The sequence below is a fragment of the Oryx dammah genome, unplaced genomic scaffold (assembly GCF_014754425.2).
Source record: "Oryx dammah isolate SB20612 unplaced genomic scaffold, SCBI_Odam_1.1 HiC_scaffold_3, whole genome shotgun sequence".
Classification (NCBI taxonomy): Eukaryota; Metazoa; Chordata; class Mammalia; order Artiodactyla; family Bovidae; genus Oryx; species Oryx dammah.
The window spans coordinates 34,099,003-34,120,519 of record NW_024070187.1 but is presented as its reverse complement, the minus strand read 5'-3'; the positions used below and the strand labels follow the sequence as shown (position 1 = coordinate 34,120,519).

The following is a 21,517-nucleotide window of genomic DNA, read 5'->3' as shown; positions in this document are numbered from 1 at the left end:
AGGTAGAATACTGGCCAGGTTGTTACCTTTCAGCCATGTTATGTTATTGCTGTTGTTCTTATTGCTGTTTTTCCCATAGTCTTTGTATCTGGCTCTACTTTTATGCATGTACCAGAAATGGAGTGAAAGCCCTGCCTAGAGAATTAATGAGTTAAGGAATGATCAGACATATTATGGTCTTTCTGAAACACTTTAAGTTATCTTATAGATATTAACTGTTCTATTTTGGGAAAATAAATGTATTATGAAGACTTTTGGTTGATTATTTGTTTGTTTTCACCATACTTTGCCAGTGCGCTATCTTGACTTTTGGTGAGTCCCAGGAAATGGAAAATGATGCTTTGACACTTCTCCCTGATATTTTTGTGAGTTTCTTGGCAAACTTCCTCTCCCAAACCTTCTGCCCTTCCTATCAACCCCTTGCCAATGGCCCTACCAGATACCTCTAGGTTTCAGGGCAACTTTGAACATTTTCAGATAAATATTTGCTTGCTTTCCATACCCACTTACTTTTTCCCTGCTTCACTTCACAGATAAAATAGTTTGTTTTTTTTTCCTCTGAAAATACAATAAAAGTCAAATGTGTCTGCTACTGTAAATTCTGTGTTATGACTTCATCTAAATGAGTTATGGCAACTAGTTCTTTCATGTAAGCCTGAAGCAAATCTACTCATTGAGTAGTCATCTTATGATTTGTTTATGTTTACATCTTCATCTAGGAAGTATCTTCCAGGATCTCAAAAATCCTTGTAAATGGCTGTCATCCATAGATACATTTTCTACTACATTTTACTGTCAAAACTAGGCTTTTGTTAGCCTCTTTTCTGACCAGCCTTTAGTGAATGAAATCACAGTTCATAACATTTATGCTTTGAATTAGCTTCTGAAGACTACGGAGGTAGGGAAGAGAAAGTATTTAGTTTTTATTATTATTGTAAATAATAACCAATATTTGCATAACACTGTATAGTTTTAAATGTGCTAGCACATGAATTACCACATTAAATGAGACAAATGAGGAAACTCAGAGTTAATAATTTCAGCTCCTGAATGAGATAGTTTCATTTTTCCTTCTCATTACCAGTCTTGAGGAGCATGTCTATTAAGTTCATGTTTATTATCTGTGAGGATTCCAACTGCAGCTGGAATGGAGTATTGAAGTGAGGAAGAGTGACAGTACTGTCAAGCTGTGTGATTAGGAAACAGAAAATGATTTTGGCAATAATGTAAGTCATGAGAAATTACAGGACAGCAATAGATACAGTGAAGCAAGAAGCTAGAAAAAAGAAAAAACTAAATTTTATAAAGCAGGTAAAAGCAATAGAGTGTTAGAATAATAAATTAAGATTTTAATATCCTTTTAGAATTTACTTGATATAAAAACACATATTCAAAACATATACATATCATTATCAAGATTTAATTGGAGCTGCTAATGGAAAGATATATGATGGAAGAAATCAGTCAACCAATATCAGCTAAAATTAATTTGATGCCTTGGCAATATAAAGTTTATAATTATATATCTTCCCCCTAATTCTCTAATTTGAAATATTTATTCCCTGGTGGCTCAGCTGGTAAAGAATCTGCCTGCAGTGCAGGATACCTGGGTTTAATCCCTGGGTTGGGAAGATCCCCTGGAGAAGGGAACGACTACGCAGTCCAGTATTCTGGCCTGCAGAATTCTATGGACTCTATAGTCCATGGGTTTGCAAACAGTCAGACACGACTGAGCAACTTTCACTTTCACTTTAATCTCATCAAGCAATTACAAATATTTATTTTATTCCAACACCAATAACTGAAAGATAAATCTTTACGTAACTGGAAAATATGACATGTTCCTTGAATCTTTCTACACCATCCACAGCCCTCACCCCTCCAACCTCCCAACCCCAATTATCAAAGAATAGAAGATGAAGATCTTGGAATTCTTTAGATACGCTCTTAAAATATGCAGAGCCTGCTGAATTTAAGAGTAGGAACCAAAGTGAACGGCATAAGTTAGAAAAGTAAGGATTTATGTTTAGTGTTTGGTTTAGGGGGAGAGGGCTCTGAGTGAGGCAGAGAAGAAAGGGAAGGAACATTGAAGAAAAAAGGAGGGAAAAAAAGGAAGAATGATCTAGAAAGAGAGAAAGACGGAAGGAGAACCAGAGCAACAGCAGAACAGCAAAAGAGTCAACAAGAAAATCAAACAGAATGGTGGGAGGCTCGATAAAGGACAGAAATGGTATGGACCTAACAGAAGCAGAAGATATTAAGAAGAGGTGGCAAGAATACACAGAAGAACTATACAAAAAAGATCTTCACGACCAAGATGATCACAATGCTGTGATCACTCACCTAGAGCCGGACATCCTGGAATGTGAAGTCAAGTGGGCCTTAGAAAGCATCACTACGAACAAAGCTAGTGGAGGTGATGGAATTCCAGTGGAGCTATTTCAAATCTGAAAAGATGATGCTGTGAAAGTGCTGCACTCAATAAGCCAGCAAATTTGGAAAACTCAGCAGTGGCCACAGGACTGGAAAAGGTCAGTTTTCATTCCAATCCCAAAGAAAGGCAATGCCAAAGAATGCTTGAACTACTGCACAATTGCACTCATCTCACATGCTAGTAAAGTAATGCTCAAAATTCTCCAAGCCAGGCTTCAGCAATATGTGAACCGTGAACTTCGAGATGTTCAAGCTGGTTTTAGAAAAGGCAGAGCAACCAGAGATCAAATTGCCAACATCCGCTGGATCATGGAAAAAGCAAGAGAGTTCCAGAAAAACATTTATTTCTGTTTTATTGACTATGCCAAAGTCTTTGTGTGGATCACAATAAACTATAGAAAATTCTGAAAGAGATGGGAATACCAGACTACTTGACCTGCCTCCTGAGAAACCTATAGGCAGGTCAGGAAGCAACAGTTAGAACTGGACATGGAACAACAGACTGGTTCCAAATAGGAAAAGGACTACGTCAAGGCTGTATATTGTCACCCTGCTTAACTTATATGCAGAGTATGTCATGAGAAACGCTGGGCTGGAAGAAGCACAAGCTGGAATCAAGATTACTGGGAAAAAATATCAATCACCTCAGATATGCAGATGACACCACCCTTATGGCAGAAAGTGAAAAGGAACTAAAAAGCCTCTTGATGAAACTGAAAGAGGAGAGTGAAAAAGTTGGCTTAAAGCTCAACATTCAGAAAACGAAGATCATGGCATCTGGTCCCATCACTTCATGGGAAATAGATGGGAAAACAGTGGAATCAGTGTCAGACTTTATTTTGGGGGGGGCCCAAAATCACTGCAGATGGTGATTGGCAGCCATGAAATTAAAAGACACTTACTCCTTGGAAGGAAAGTTATGATCAACATAGATAGCATATTCAAAAGCAGAGACATTACTTTGCCAACAAAGGTCTATCTAGTCAAGGCTATTGTTTTTCCAGTGGTCATGTATGGATGTGAGTTGGACTGTGAAGAAAGCTGAGTGGCGAAGAATTGATGCTTTTGAACTGTTGTGCTGGAGAAGACTCTTGAGAGTCCTTTGGACTGTAAGGAGAGCCAACCAGTCCATTCTAAAGGTGATCAATCCTGGGTGTTCATTGGACAGACTGATGCTAAAGCTGAAACTCCAATACTCTGGCCACCTGATGCGAAGAGTTGACTCATTGGAAAAGACCCTGATACTGGGAGGGACTGGGGGCAGGAGAAGAAGGGGACGACAGAGGATGAGATGGCTGGATGGCATCACCAACTCGATGGACATGAGTTCGAGTGAACGCTGGGAGTTGGTGATGGACAGGGAGGCCTGGTGTGCTGTAATGCATGGGGTCGCAAAGAATCGGACATAACTGAGCAACTGAACTGAACTAATCTGAAGGCATGCTTTTTGGAAATACTTATAGAGATTTTAAGAAATTATATTTAATATTCAATTTAGTTTGTACTGCAATAATGTTATACAAAATTTTCAAGTTCCACATCTTTTGTGATCCCTTATTCACAGAAAGGCTTTCTGTGAGCTAACTGTTGTTTACCTATGTGCAATATGTTTGAGTGTGTAAATTGGAAACAAAGGAATAGCTAAGCATGGATAGATTTGTATATTTTAAATGATGGATTTAGAATACTAGTAAAATATGAGGAACATCAAATGAAAAATTGAAAAAGTAACTAAGTTAAACATTAAAAATATATATATAATATAATGCTTCCCTGGTGCCGGCTCCCTATGGGAAAACCAGCATTAAATTTTGGGTTTTGATTAAGAAAGGAAAACCAGACATCACCATGGCATAACCCTGGCCATTAAACACTAGATAGATTGGCAGATAAATCAGTTTTACAATATTTAAAATGTTCAATAATGTCACCAGAATGTCTCTGCCTCCTCTGTGACCAGCAGTTGTGGCTGTGGATGTGTGTCTGTTTTAAGCTGAGGCAAGTGGGGCTGGATAAGCTCTCATAGTTACATTTGCACCAAACTTTCACTATCAGTGATTCAGTTCATTGTCTTCTATTAATCCGGACATGCAACTCTTTTCTTCCATATGGGACACTGGTAAAAAGTGGTAAATTCTACCTGGTAGTCTTTAAATTCTATAGAACTGCATTGTGAATGAAAAATTTGAGAAAAGCCAAATAGATCATAAAATGACAAAATATGTTCCACTTTGACAGCTTGAAGTAGAGAGAGAATAAAGAGAAGTTACCAGGATAAAAACTAATTTGTTTATCTGTAATTCGAACGCCATCAATAGTCAGATATCTTCTGTTTTTGCCTTCTTGAACTGCCACTAGATTTACATCCAGCAAAAGTATTATGTACCTATTATAACTTTTGTGTTTCATTCATACATCTGGGAAGAATTACTTCTGAATTACTTTTATTCTAGATTTTAAAACAAGCAAACAAAAAACCATTTTATTCTGATTATTATTTACTTCTAATTGTATTGTGTATTGAGTAGAGATTTTATCTGTGTTTTATGATAGAGAGAAGACCTCCTTGCTAGCTAGTTTGAATATAGGAGGATTTATTCCTGACTATGATATGGCTTACGGAATTTGGAGGAATGCTAAAGAAATTGAGTTAAGGCTGAACTTTGAGGTTTGAGTCCTAAAGTCATATAGCTTCCAGAAAAGTGTCCTAAAGCTAAACAGTAGAACTGGATAGTTCAGGAGTCTACTAGCTTGAAAATGGTGGGAATCTGTAGTCAGGAAGTTGACTAGTAAATTTGGAAGCTATTGCTGCAGTTTCTGACTTCAAAATATCTCACTATTACTATAATGTGTATGACTAAAATAGATGCTTCCTGCTTAGTTCCTCTTCATAGATGTATTTTTTCTGATTCCAGGTCAAGAGGATTGGAGGAATTAATTTTTTTTTTTCAGGCCACCATTTACCAGAGTTCCAATCACACAGGGAAACTTCAGGAACTCTGGTAAATGGTGGCCTGTACTTTCCGGCCTCTGCATCCTTAAAAGTGAAAGGAATATGTTTTTTGTGTGAGCCAATTCATGGTACCAGCCACATATTTTTCTTGGTTGTGGCCTCAGGGAGTTAACATAATAATATATTCTATTAATTAAAATATCTAGAATAACCAGTACTTATGAATAAAACAGAATAAAATTTGAAAATCCTTACTAGTATTAGGGAAGAATAGCATGTAAACTTTAATAACATAGATTTATAGTTCTCAGTTAGTGCTGTTCATCCTCTACAGGGACATTTGGAAATGTGTGGAAACGTTGTTTATCACAGTGACCGGGGAATGCTGCGGGCAATAGATGCACAAGAACCAGAAGTAGTACATTGGACTTCCATAAAATTTGACACAGTGAGTGGAGAATTACCCTAACTTACATACCAGTAGCCTCTCTCTTCGGAAACATTGGCATAAGTAATCTTCAAATTTCAGTAATCCATTTTTTGGCTGCACAGGTTTTTGTTGCTCTGCACAGGCTTTCCCTAGTTGTGGCAAGCAGTGATTACTCTCTAAATGTCGTGTGTGGGTTTCTCATGGTGCCTTCTCTTGCTGTGAAGCAACAACTCTAGGCATACAGGCTTCAGTAGTTGTAGTCCATGGGCTCAGTAACTGCGGTTCCAGGGCTCTAGAGCACAGGCTGAATAGTTGTGTCACTGGGGATTACTTGCTCAAAGGCGTGTGGGATCTTCCCCGCCAGGGACAGATCCAGCGTCTCCTGCATTGGCAGATGAGTTTCTTAACCTACTTTAACCCATCAAGTCCCTGCTCCCTACTTTAGCCAGGGACCTCAATAATCTACTTTGTCATCAGAAAAATTTGCTGATTTGACTTTTTCTACTCTCCTGTGGAAGAGAATAAGACATTCATACCTAGATGAGATGAATATTTCCTATGTATATAAATAGGTTTAAAAAGGATCATAAATTAAATAAATTAATATCTTATGAACAGAAGAAATCACTTGACTTTAGTAAATGGTGATCCTCAAAGGATATTCATCTAACTAGCAGCACAGCATCACCTGGGCGCTTATCTTAGAAATAAACAACTCTGGTTCCAGGCCTACTGAATCAGAAACGCTGGGATTGGGGCCCAGCAATTCGTATATTAACAAGCCCTCTAGGAGGTTTTTGTATACTTAAAATTTTGACAACTGCTGGAATTGAAGCATCAAGGAGTGAACGCTATAAGAATTTGATGTATTTAGAGAATCTGAGTTTCATCTGCTATGAGTATGTTCAAAGGAAAGAAACATTTTACATTAAATTGGCCTGCATTGGGGAAATCTTTAATTGCTCTAACAGCAATTCCTTCTAGGCATGGTATTCAAGAACATATGGAGGAGAATAGATCTGAGACATGACCCACACCAGGGAACTACACCAGAGAAACTTATGAATGTAGAGGTGTATTAGTTTTCTATGGATGCTATTAAAAAATAACCATAAGCTTAAGGTCACAGCTTAATTATTTCACAACTTCTATAGATCAAAGTTTTCACACGGCTCTTCTTAGGCTAAAATCAAGAAGTTCACAAGAGTAGCATTTCTTATTGCACACTCTGCAGAGGAATCCCCCTCCAGGTTCATTCATGTTGTTGGCCAAATTCAGTCCCTGGAGGTTGCTCCCAGAAGCCTCTATCTAGTTCATGCAAACAGCCACTTTATCAAATCCTTCTCTGACTTGTTGTGGCTCCTATCCTGCCTTCCTCATTTCACTGTATCTGTCTACTCCAGCCAGACATTGTTGCTGCTTTTAAGGGATCATGTGGCTAGACTGGGCCCACCTGGATAATCTAAATTACTCTCCTATTTTAAGGTCCATAGCCTCCATGACATCTGCAAACTCTTCCTTTTCTATGTTACATCATATGTTCACAGGTTCCAGGGATTAGAACAGGTGCAACTTTGGAGAATCATGATTCAGCCTGCTGTGTAGGGGAATTAATTCATTCATGCCTCTAGCTACAGTATTAACTATGCCAGGCTCTGGAGTGTAAAAAAGAATGAATGCTATATTCTCTATTTCAAGAATTTTACAGTCTAGACTGTGTCAGATCAGATGAGGGAATCAGAGAGCTATCTTATTTATGAGACAATTCACCTGAAATAGTTATTCTGAAATATACTATAATATACTATAGATATACTATAATAATTAATAATAACAAGAGTCTCAGGCAGCAGAACTTCAGTGGCAGGTACTTCCATTTAGAAAGTCTATCCATTTGTCAAGGTCCTAGGTAGGGGACTTGGTAACACCTCACTCTCCAGACCTGGTGAGAAGCAGGAAACAGGAGTTCTCAATCATTAGACCTAAACAGAGTTCCAGTCCTTCAAAGTGAGGGAGGCATCATGAGTGAAATTAGTGAAAACTTAGAAATAGAGACCAAGGTAGAAACGCAGCGATGGAACTCAACCTTATCATTGTGAAAAGGAAGAAGACATTAGGATTTGGGAGAACTATGAACATACACAGAATTTTCCTTGGTGGTTCTGGGTATTGTGTCTGATTGGTACTAAAGAGAATTAAGGAAGCAGTTCAGGAGAACAGTGGTCATTACTGGGGTATGCTTAGGACCAACAGAAGCTTGCCTGCAAACACCTGCCTCAGGGTTCTGAAGCACAGAAGGACTGATCCTGGAGATTCTGTCAGGAGGCCTTGAACTCAAAGAACTTCACTGTCCTTGACTACTTTCTACGTGCATTTGGCAATCCTCTGTCAAACTGGAAACTTTTCTTTGTATTTTAGATAAAAGGTGTAAAGATGTAAAGATGGGTAAAACAATAGGCCAAGTGGTAATGGCAGCTGAGAATTTAAGGTGTGGGACAAGAAAGATGTCTTTGAAAACAGATTCATGTCTCATGGGTCAACAGCCCTTTGCTGAATTCAGCTTTTTAAGATGATTGTGGGCTTGAATATTTTATATTAGCTTATCTTCCATCTTTCTTTCCTCCCTTTCTTCCCACTTTAGTATGGATTGTATTCGTGTCTTTTACAATAATCCATTAGAAAATTATGAGAGTGGGAATCTTTAAATATTTTCAGTTTTTAGTGACTAGAACAGGGGGTGATATTAGTATACATCAAGCCCAGATACCTTACTTTCTGCTCTACTCAGCACATTTTGCTTCCTAAATAGAGCGCATTTCTCCTCCAGAAATGGGGCATTTTGTATGAAAACAAAGAAAAATTAAATGATTTCCAAAATTATATTTTCCAGTGAGAAAATAACAGCTAGAACATCACTATATAATTCCTAGTCTGCCAGTGTTTCTCATTAAAGTGAAAAGCAAAGGAAAGAGATTAAAGATTTATCCTATGTATATAGGCAAATCTTTCCTACTGATGTAAAGTGAGAGAAAAAAGAGAGCCAAAGTAGGTCTTTTGGGAGAGCGTATGATTCAGGAAACACTTAGCACCCCGAAAGCTTCTGAGAAGTAAAGATAAAAGAGAGAAGTTGATAGGGGAGAGCAAATAGTTGTGAGCGTAGGAAGGAATTGCCTTTGAGATTTTTAAGTCACATTTCTAAGTTGTGAGACTTTTTTTTTTAATTGAATGAGCTAGACTTTTAAACAGCCATTGGCATGTATGTATGTTAATTATTGCTGTTTCAATTTTGTATTAGAAATCCCACCAGAGATGCAGTCTGTTGCATTTAACAATCTAACCTGACTCAGGTAACAGAAAGTCAATCCTCAACAGGACATTATTCAGTCCTGGAGCTGAGGCTCTGGCGTCGGTGGACCTTTGGGGATCAGATCTCACTTATTGTGTCCTGGTTGCTGCACATTAAGAAAGATTAGTGATAGCTGGCAGTTTTCATGCTACATTCCATTGTATGTGTTCACATTACGGTTTGATTGCCATTGGATTCTAAATCTTTATAATATTACTTGGGGGGCACAAGACCATGGAGAATAAGGACAGAGGTTTGTGTTGGATTTTTGGCTCACTGCAGAGGTGACCTTCCATAAATTAGTTACCTTTCCCTCCAGCATGAACTGCAATCTGTTGACTTGTGTCAAAGCTAACTGCAGGTGGTTTCCACATGAGACATAGGATCCATATAATTTGTTGTTTTCCTGTGAATCTTATGTGAATTAACTTTTGCCTCATCAACCACAGAGAAGAGAAATTTCTTAAAAAACTTGTTAGAAAGCACTTATGTTTGGTGGATTCATGTCAATCTATGCCAAAACCAATACAGAATTGTAAAGTAAAAATTAAAAATAAATAAATAAATTAAAAAAAAAAAAAAAAAAGAAAGCACTTATGTTAAAAAGCATATATTGTTATGGAAATATTAACTAATGATAATTAACTATTGGAATAGAGATTGAGGGACTAAAGATAGCTCACTCCAGGAAAAACTGAACAAGTTCTTTTAACTGTGCTAATATTATACAGAAAATATAACCAAAGATATGTTTTATTCAATAGCTTCGCTGATATAATTCTCTTGAGTCTTCTTATTTGAAATTGCCTCTGCTAATTGCTTCAGCTTTTTCCAACAAATATATTACAGAGCCAAGAATGCCCATTGTTAGAACCACTGTTGCTTGGGGCAGGTGGGCCACAGCTACATGAGACATAAAAATCACAGCTGGAATGCTTCTCTTCTTTGTCTAATTCTAAATATTTTATCTTAAAATATAGTACTCAATTCTCGAAATATGAGCATACTAATTCTTTAGGGAAGCTGTCCAATATTCCTAATTTTTCTACACTTTTAAATGAAAACTGAAAAGTTACATTACAGTCATGCTATTACTAATAATTACTATGTCTTCTAAAATATAATTATGAGAATTCTATCTTTGTTTTAAATTTGTTGAATTTCATTTAGTTGATCTCCAGTCACATAAAGTCTACCATTTTATAAACCAGAATATAATAATGTTGGAAAGTAAAGCTATAGATTACCACATATTGTCTCCAATATAGCAAATCCATATGTGAACAGAATTTATTCTGAACCTGAGAAAAACAAACACAGGTCAACATAAGACAAGCACATTTAATGAAACTGCATAACTTTGCTACTTTTTGATTTATAAGAAAATTACATACTGAAACACTAAATTAAATGAACACTAAATGAACACTAAATTTCATTAAGTAATAACATGATTTATAATAATCTTGCCAAATACACTTGACCAGATGCCTATTCAGAATTCTAATATTTTCTTAGAAATTAAAGCAAAGAATCCAAAGACAAAAGTTGATTTTATTTAGTTTTCAGACCAAAAAAAAATTATAATTTATGGGAAAGTTCTTTCTCTTGGCATTTGCCTGTTTTCCTCTTTGTTACCAATTGATCTCTTTTCTTCCATGGGCTGTTTTTCACTGCTCTATTTTCCCTACTTCTTTAACAAGAAAAGACTCTTGGAAAGCATAATTAACATCTTCAAGTGTATATGAAAGTCTTAACTTCCTGCTAGATAATAAAGTCATTCTAGTTCAAAATTCTATTTAAAAATGTTGTTATATTTATTTCCAGTCACTTTAAAGGCTAGGATAAAAAGGTCTTAAGATCTTGTTAAGGAGTGTTACTGCTAGTAATCCATAGAGTAGGTAATTAATTTAGAAATGTTGTTTTAAAAATGTAAAAAAAAAAGTTAGTTATTTTAAAATACTAATGACTTCCCTTTACATGGTACAGCTGATACAAGTTTGTGAATTTCCTATTTAGTAAATCAGTACCTTTTCTCTCAGGCAGGAAACATATAAATCTAGCATCACCTGCCATTGCATTGTTATTGATGAGAGGTATTAATTGCTTGCAAATAGAATCATCCTTCATTATAAAAGGCGAAGATCCATTTCTCAGTCCCTCTTTCTTTCTCAAAATGACACATGTCATTTGCTAAAACAATTTCCTTGGACTATATCACTATTATGGGATGGATGTTTATGTCTTTCAAAATTTAATGTTGAAGGCACCTGTGGTGGTTTTCGGAGATGGTCTTTGGGGAGGTAACTAGAGTTAAATCAGATCATGATGCTGTGGCACCCATGATGGGATTAGTGCCCTTATGAGAAGAGACACTAGAGGGCTTGTTCTCTCTCTCTCTCTTTTTGTCTGTCTGTCTCTCTATGCCACTTGAGAACACAAGAAGACAGCAGTCTGCTAACCAGCAAGAGAGCTCTTACATAACTTGACCATGCTGATACCCTGATCGTGGTCTTCCAGCATTCAAAACTGTGGAAATACATGGTTTTTTGTTAATTAGACACACAGTCTAAGATATTTTGGGCTGTTATAGCAGCTCAAAAGGACTAAGACACAGTTCAAGGTAACCCAATCATAGTATTCATTTTTTACTCCATATAGATTTAATAAGAACGTATTCAATCTCAGCAGCTTTCTTGACCATATCTCCCCTGTGAAAGGCATATTTACAACTGTAATTCAATGACTCAGTGCTTTTACTCTTCTGTATATTTACTTAGCATTAATGTTTTAGCAGGAGACAGTGGTACCTTGCAAACACTGCAAACATTTTAATACTATAACACCCAACAAGATGCAGACTTGCATATGTATTTTGAAAGGTGGAAAAGGCTAAATTTCTAGAGATTTGTGATAAATTTTAGAGCTGAAAAATTGTTTCTTATTTCTAGACAATAAAAGATTTTATGTAAAACTACATTTTTAAAAACTGTGCCTGCATCCTTTTCACTGGTATTATAAAACTGTTCATTACATTGCAAGCAAATTGACTATAGTACCCATTACAAAGTGAAATAATAAATAGAAACAATGAAAAGAATGTTTCCTTATAAGGATAATTTATTTGCGTCTAGAAAATTAATTATACTTTCATGGGTTGCTCTTCTTGACTTGAGCAGCATTTACCTCCCCATAGCTGAAACAAGCTTACAATTTTTTAATCAGAGGAAACTAGCAATTTTACAATTTCAACTGGATTATAATATATAGTCTTGTTGTTTTTTGCCACAAAGCCCTGACTGCTAAACTATTATATCTGTCACTAGCATGATCAAGTAGGGCAAAAACTTAAGAATGTTCTTATGTGCAACCCTATATGCATCTTTTAGAACATTCCAATAAATCTCATGTTATTATCCATGAGAAATTTAACTAGGCTAATTGACTACATGGAACAAATTAGTGTGAACCTCATTTATTTAATATAGTCATGAAAAATTGAAAATGTCTGTTTTGATTATCTGACATAGAAAGACACAAAAGTCCTACTAGAGAATTTTTAATGGGCCATATAACCAGTTGATGTTTTAATTAATATTTAGTCTGTATATTATATATATGCACTTATGTATATATGTACATTAAAATAAAATGTTGGCTAATAGCAAATGCTATGAAAAATAAATATCAGCTTATTAATTAAAATCCAATTTAAATAATTTAATTCTAAACTATATGTATATTTGATCTATTGATTTTTATGAAGCCTATGTTTAGTATAACAGTTTCTCAATAATCTAATCATAGTTATTAGTCTTTAATAATTCCATGATATATAAATACAGAAATAAAATTATCATTACTATTTTGCCCTTAATTAGTAGCAAAATTACAGTAAAATTTTACTAATTTGCACTAGTGAAAGAGGAATAACAGTAAACTGATGGAATTTTGAATCACAAAAAATATTATAAAGAATTATGGTTTTATTGTGCTCACATAGATATAAAAAGTAGGTTAACAAAATGATATCTAATGTCCAGAGAAGCACTAACTTAACAGATAAAAGGGAATGATTTATACACTTTCTCATTTATCATGACTTATTAATTATTAATAACATCTTTAGATTTTGTTCTGTTAAACAGTCTAGATGTGCTCCTTACAAACACTCTTACCAAGGCTTAACATTTTTTTTAAAGCTAGCTGTATTGCCAGGGGTTAGAAATAAGCTCTGGAAGAATAAAAATAGATTCTTTACATTCCATTGTCAAAATCAGCCCCTTCTGACAGTATAGAAGAGAACATATTATTCAGCCCCTTCTGACAGTATAGAAGACATTCCAACTGAGCCAGGTGCTGAGTATACAATTCAAAAAAGACAGTCTTCATTCTCATGGTCCACAGAGGTAAGTGGAAGAGCTGGATACTAAATAATTTGTAACACAAATAAATACATTCCATTGTCAAAATCAGCCCCTTCTGACAGTATAGAAGAGAACATATTATTCCAACTTTCTAGAAATAAAAGAAATTTTCTGGTAACTGAAATCAGGAGTGTACAAGACATATATTTGATACAAGTAAAAGCTATAATTCAGGTAATATGTGCAATTTCTATTCGAGTTCTAGGAAAGTTATTGTGGCTAATTTACATATTGCCTCAAATATACAAATGACATCTGACTTACCTATGAAAAATATTTTTTCATCTTTCTTTAGAAATTTGAGATTGACACAAGGAGGTCTGTGGAGGAGCACTGCCTACTACATATTTTCTCCCTAAAGCTGGGTGAGAGATAAATTCACTCAATTACTATTTTGAGAATAATTAAATATAAACTTACTAGGTGTCAAGAACTGAGCCAGGTGCTGAGTATACAATTCAAAAAAGACAGTCTTCATTCTCATGGTCCACAGAGTTAAGTGGAAGAGCTGGATACTAAACAATTTGTAACACAAATAAATAATTACAATTGTTATAATGCTATAAAGGAAAATATAAAGGATCTTAAAATTGAAACGGTTCAGCTGGGTCCCAAAAAGAGGGATCTGCAAGGATTTGGCCACACTTTTTTATCTAGCAATGACCAAGATAGTGAAATCTTAAACCTAAAGGACATCATTAAACTAATCATTATAGGTAGTACACTTGTTCTAGAGAATACATAATTTCTTAGACTATACCCATGGCTTAAATGAAATGAATCTTAGCATCATCTCTCTTTGTTTTTTTCAGACAATATTCACAAAGCAACATTTTGATTACCAACTTAGAATTCCTAGTACCTTTGCACTGGGAAGGAAAAGCACAGAACAACACACACAAATATTTTAGTCACTGAAAAAAATTACCTCATTAGAATGTAACGCATAAGTGCAGGAAATTCTTTTCCTCCAACTTTATTGACAAATAATGAACATATATCCAGACTGAGCCAGAGAGACTGAGTCAGACCTCCCTTTGTGTGTTTGAGTGTCTCCTGTGGACAGCAGTGGACTGCTGCAGGGGCAGAGGCTCTGGGTGCAATAGACCTGGAGGGGGCATAAGCCCTCTTGGAGGAGATCACCATTAACCCCACCATAAAGCCCCCAGAACTTACTCAGGACTGGGGAAACAGACCCTCGGAGGGCACAAACAAAACCTTGTGTGCACTGGGACCCAGGAGAAAATGGAGCAGTGACCCAGAATGCCTGTGAGTATCCAGGAGTCTCAGGCATCAATCAGCCTGCTGCAGGGTTGGGGGCACTGAGGGCTGCAGTGCATCCACGGGATATTTTGAAGGAGGTCACCATTATCTTCATTACCTCCACCATAGTTTGGTCAAGCCCCGCCCAACAGAAAACAGGATTAAAGATTTATTCAGCAAGGCCTGACCATCAGAACAAGAACCAATGTCCTTCACAGTCAGTTTCTACCATCAGGAAGCTTCCATAAGCTTTTTATTCTTATCTCAGAGAGCAGATAGAATGAAAGCCAAAATCACAGAAAACTAATCAAACTGATCACATGGAACACAGCATTGCCTAACTGGAAGAAACTATGAGCTATGCCCTGTAGGGCTAGCCAAGACAGACAGGTCATGGTGGAAAGTTCTGACAAAATATGGTCCACTGGAGAAGGGAATGGCAAACCACTTCAGTATTCTTGCCTTGAAAACCCCATCGGTTCAGTTCAGTCATTCAGTCGTCTCCAACACTTTGCAACCCCATGGACTGCAGCACGCCAGGCCTTCCTGTCTATCACCAATACCAGGAGTTTACTCAAACTCATGTCCACTGAGACAGTGATGCCATCCAACTATCTCTGTCATCCCCTTCTCCTCCTGCCTTCAATCTTTCCCAGTATCAGGGTCATTTCCAATGAGTCAGCTCTTTCAATCAGGTGGTGAACGTATTGGAGTTTCAGCTTCAACATCAGTCCCTCCAATGAATTCGGGACTGATTTCCTTTAGGATGGACTGGTTGGGTCTCCAGGAAGTCCAAGGGACTCTCAAGAGTCTTCTCCAACAACACAGTTCAAAAGCATCAATTCTTCGGCGCTCAGCTTTCTTTATACTCCAACTCTCACAACCATTCATGACCACTGGAAAAAAGATAGCCTTCATTAGACGGACTTTGGTGGCAAAGTAATGTCTCTGCATTTTAATATGCTGTCTAGGTTGGTCATACCTTTTCTTTCAAGGAGCAAGCGTCTTTTAATTTCATGGCTGCAGTCACCATCTGCAGTGATTTTGGAGTGCAGAAAAATAAAGTCTGCCACTGTTTCCACTGTTTGTCCATCTATTTGCCATGAAGTGATGGGACTGGATGCCATGAACTTAGTTTTTTGAATGTTGAACTTTAAGCCAACTTTTTCACTCTCCACTTTCATTTTCATCAACAGGCTCTTTAGTTCTTTATTGCTTTCTGCCATAAGGGTAGTATCATCCGTGTATCTGAGTTTATTGGTATTTCTCCCGGCAATCTTGATTCCAGCTTGTGCTTCATCCAGCCCAGCATTTCTCATAATGTACTCTGCATATAAGTTAAATAAGCAGGGTGACAATATACAGCCTTGACATACTCCTTTCCCTATTTGGAACCAGTCTGTTGTTCCACGCCCAGTTCTGATTGTTGCATACAGATTTCTCAAGAGGCAGGTCAGGTGGTCTGGTATTCCCATCTCTTTTAGAATTTTCCACAGCTTGTTGTGACCCACACAGTCAAAACCTTTGGCATAGGCAATAAAGCAGATGTAGATGTTTTTTCTGGAACTCTCTTGCTTTTTCCATGATCCAGAGATGTTGGCAATTTGATCTCTGGTTCCTCTGCCCTTTCTAAAACCAGCTGAACATCTGGAAGTGCAGAGTTCACATATTGTTGAAGCCTGGCTTGGAGAATTTTGACCATTACTTTACTAGCGTGTAAGATGAGTGGTTCCAAAAAGGAAAAGGAGTACGTTAAGGCTGTATACTGTCACCCTGCTTATTTAACTTATGCAGAGTACATCATGAGAAATGCTGGGCTGGAAGAAGCACAAGCTTGAATCAAGATTGCCAGGAGAAATATCAATAACCTCAGATATGCAGATGACACCACCCTTATGGCAGAAAGTGAAGAGGAACTAAAAAGCCTCTTGATGAAGGTGAAAGAGGAGAGTGAAAAAGTTGGCTTAAAGCTCAACGTTCAGAAAACTAAGATCATGGCATCTGGTCCCATCACTTCATGGCAAATAGATGGGGAAACAGTGGAAACAGTGTCAGACTTTATTTTGGGGGGATCCAAAATCACTGCAGATGGTGACTGCAGCCATGAATTAAAAGACGCTTACTCCTTGGAAGGAAAGTAATGGCCAACCTAGATAGCATATTAAAAAGCAGAGACATTCATTGCTTTGCCAACAAAAGTACGTCTACTCAAGGCTATGGTTTTTCCAGTGGTCATGTATGGATGTGAGAGTTGGACTGTAAAGAAAGCTGAGTGCCAAAGAATTGATGCTTTTGAAGTGTGGTGTTGGAGAAGACTCTTGAGGGTCCCTTGGACTGCAAGAAGATCCAACCAGTCCATTCTAAAGGAGATCGGTCCTAGGTGTTCTTTGGAAGGACTGATGCTGAAGCTGAAACTCCAGTACTTTGGCCACCTCATGTGAAGTGTTGACTCACTGGAAAAGACTCTGCTGCTGGGATGGATTGGGGGCAGGAGGAGAAGGGGATGACAGAGGATGAGATGGCTGAATGGCATCACCGACTTGATGGACATGAGTTTGCGTGAAGTCTGGGAGTTGGTGATGGACAGGGAGGCTCGGCATGCTACAATTCATGGGATCACAAAGAGCTGGACATGACTGAGCAATTGAACTGAACTGAAGATGAGTGCAATTGAGTGGTAGTTTGAGCATTCTTTGGCATTGCCTTTCTTTGAGATTGTAATGAACAACTTTTCCAATCCTGTGGCCTCTGCTTTTCCAAATTTGCTGGCATATTAAGTGCAGCACTTTCACAGCATCATCTTTCAGGATTTGAAAGAGCTCAACTGGAATTTCATCACCTCCACTAGCTTTGTTCGTAGTGATGCTTTCTAAGGCCCACTTGACTTCACATTCCAGGATATCTGGCTCTAGGTGAGTGATCACACCATCGTGATTATCCGGGTCATGAAGATCTTTTTTGTACAGTTCTGTGTATTCTTGCCACCTGTTCTTAATATCTTCTGTTTCTGTTAGGTCTATACCATTTCTGTCCTTTATTGAGCCCATCTTTGCATGAAATGTTGCCTTGGTAGCTCTAATTTTCTTGAAAAGATCTCTAGTCTTTCCCATTCTGTTGTTTTCCTCTTTCTTTGCATTGATCACTGAGGAAGGTTTTCTTATCTCTCCTTGCTATTCTTTGGAACTCTGTGTTGAAATGGATATATCTTTCTTTTTCTCCTTTGCTTTTTACTTCTCTTCATTTCACAGCTATTTGTAAGACCTCCTCAGATAGCTATTTTCCTTTTTGCATTTCTCTTTTGAAGAGATGGTCCTGCTCCCTGTCTCCTGTACACTGTCATGAACCTCCAATCATAGTTCATCAGGCACGCTGTCTATCAGATCTGGTCCCTGAAATCTACTTCTCACTTCCACTGTATAATTGTTGGGATTTGATTTAGGTCATACCTGAATGGTCTAGTGGTTTTCCCCACTTTCTTCAATCTAAGTCTGAATTTGGCAATAGGAGTTCATGATCTGAGCCACAGTCAGATCCTGGTCTTGTTTTTTGCTGTCTGTATAGAGCTTCTCCATTTTTGGCTGCAAGGAATATAATCAATCATATTTTGGTGTTGACTATCTCCTGATGTTCACATGTAGAGTCTTCTCTTGTGTTGTTGGAAGAGGTTATTTGCTATGACCAGTGCTTTCTCTTGGCAGAACTCTATTAGCATTTGCCCTGCTTCATTCTGTACTCCAATGCTAAATTTGCCTGTTACTCCAGGTGTTTCTTGACTTCCTGCTTTTGTATTCCAGTCTCCTACTGTTAATGAAAACCCCATAAACAGTATGAAAAGGCAAAAAGATAGGACACTGAAAGATGAACTCCCCAGATCCATAGGTGCCCAATATACTACTGGAGAAGAGTAGAGAAATAACTCCAGAAAAGATAAAGAGACATAGCAAAAGTGAAAACAACGTACCCAGTTGTTGATGTGACTGGTGATGGAAGTCTGATGCTTTTGCAGGAACCTGAAATATCAGATCCATGAATCAGGGTAACTTGTAAGTGGTCAAATAGGAGATGACAAGAGTGAACATCGACATTTCAGGGATCAGTGAACTATAATGGACTGGAATGGGGGAATTTACCTCAGATGACCATTTTATCTACTTCTGTGGGCAAGAGTCCCTTAGAAGAAATGGAGTAGCCATCATAGTCAACAAATGCAATTCTTAGGGTCAATCTCAGAAATGATGAAATGATCTCTGTTTGTTTTCAGTCAGTTAGTTCAGTCAGTTCAGTCGCTCAGTCATGTCCGACTCTTTGCGACCCCATGAATTGCAGCATGCCATGCCTCCCTGTCCATCACCAACTCCCGGAGTTCACTCAAACTCACGTCCATCAAGTCGGTGATGCCATCCAGCCATCTCATCCTCTGTCATCCCCTTCTCCTCTTGCCCCCAATCCCTCCCAGCAGCAGAGTCTTTTCTGATGAGTCAACTCTTCGCATTTGGTGGCCAAAGTACTGGAGTTTCAGCTTCAGCATTGTTCCTTCCAAAGAACACCCAGGACCGATCTCCTTTAGAATGGACTGGTTGGATCTCCTTGCAGTCCAAGGGACTCTCAAGAGTCTTCTCCAACACCACACTTCAAAAGCATCAATTCTTTGGCATTCAGCTTTCATCACAGTCCAACTCTCACATCCATACATGATGACTAGAAAAACCATAGCCTTGACTAGATGGACCTTTGTTGGCAAAGTAATGTCTCTGCTTTTTAATATGCTATCTAGGTTGGTCATAACTTTTCTTCCAAGGAGTAAGTGTCTTTTAATTTCATGGCTGCAATCACCGTCTGCAGTGATTTTGGAGCCGCAAAAAATAAAGTCTGACACTGTTTCCCCATCTATTTGCCATGAAGTGATGGGACCAGATGCCATGATCTTAGTTTTCTGAATATTGAGATTTAAGCCAACTTTTTCACTCTCCTCTTTCACTTTCATCAAGAGGCTTTTTAGTTCCTCTTTACTTTCTGCCATAAGGGTGGTGTTATCTGCATATCTGAGGTTTGTTTCCAAGGAACCATTAAATATCACAGTAATCCAAATCTATGCCCCAACCAGTAATGCTGAAGAAGCTCTATGGTTCTATGAAGACCTACAAGACCTTCTAGAACTAACAACCAAAAAACATGTCCTTTTCATTATAGGGGACTGGAATTCAAAGGTAGGAAGTCAAGAGATACCTTGAGTAACGTTCAAATTTGGGTTTGGCATACAAAATGAAGGAGGGAAAAGGCTAACAGAGTTTCCCTAAGAGAATGCACTGGTCATTGCAAACACCCTCTTCCAACAACACAAGAGAAGATTCTACATATGGACATCACCACATGATCAATACTGAAATCAGATTGATTATATTTTTTCCAGCCAAAGATGGAGAAGCTCTATACAGTCAGCAAAAACAAGAACATGAGCTGACTGTGGCTCAGATCATGAATTCAGACTTCAAATGAAGAAACAGAAAACCACTACACCATTCAGGTATGAACTAAATCAAATCCCTTTCTATTATACACTGGAAGTGACAAATAGATTTAAGGGATTAGTTCTGACAGACAGAGTCCCTGAAGAGCTGTGGACAGAGGTTGAAGACACTGTAGAGGAGGCAGTGTTCAAGACCATCCCCAAGAAAAAGAAATGTGAAAAGGCAAAAGGTTGTCTGAGAAGGCATTACAAATAGCTGAGAAAAGAAGCTAAGCGAAAGGCAAAGGAGAAAGGAAAGATTTTCTTTGAATCTTGAATTCAAATTTGCTTTTGAATGCACTTGAAATGATTGGACCGATTTGAATACAGACTTCCAAAGAATAGCAAGGAGAGATAAGAAAGCCTTACTCAGTGACCAATGTAAAGGAATAGAGGAAAACAATAAAATGGGAAAGACTAGAGATCTCTTCAAGAAAATTAGAGATACCAAGGCAACATTTCTTGCAAAGATGGGCACAATAAAGGACAGAAATTGTATGGCCCTAACAGAAGCAGAAGATATTAAGAACAGATGGCAAGAAACACAGAAGAACTATACAAGAATGATCTTCATGACCCAGATAACCACCATGTGTGATCACCCACATAGAGCCAGACATCCTGGAATGTGAAGTCAAGTGGGCCTTAGAAAGCATCACTACGAACAAAGCTAGTGGAGGTGATGGAATTCCAGTTGAGCTCTTTCAAATCCTGAAAGATGATGCTGTGAAAGTGCTGCACTCAATATGCCAGCAAATTTGGAAAATCAGCAGTGGCCACAGGACTGGAAAAGGTCAGTTTTCATTCCAATCCTAAAGAAAGGCAATGCTAAAGAATATTCAGACTACTGAACAGTTGCACTCATCACACATGCTAGCAAAGTAATGCTCAAAATTCTCCAAGAAAAGCTTCAACAGTATGTGAACTGTGAGCTTCCACATGTTCCAGCTGGATTTAGAAAAGCCAGAGGAACCAGAGATCAAATTGCCAACATCCAATGGATCATTGAAAAAGCAAGAGAGTTCCAGAAAAACGTCTATATCTGCTTTATTGCCTATGCCAAATCCTTTGACTGTGGGGATCACAACAAACTGTGGAAAATTCTGAAAGAGATGAGAATACCAGACCACCTGACCTGCTTCCTGAGAAATCTGTATGC

General features: G+C 37.8%; 1 long non-coding RNA gene across 1 annotated transcript; it reads right to left on the bottom strand.

Moving 5' to 3' along the window:
- Positions 1–4,063: 4,063 nt before the first annotated feature.
- On the bottom strand, positions 4,064–20,571 carry LOC120861938. The gene is made up of 3 exons (XR_005720659.1): positions 20,453–20,571; positions 11,725–11,731; positions 4,064–4,074 (listed from the first exon to the last, which is right to left on the bottom strand). It is a non-coding gene; the product is annotated as an uncharacterized LOC120861938 (long non-coding RNA).
- Between the last annotated feature and the right edge of the window lie 946 nt (positions 20,572–21,517).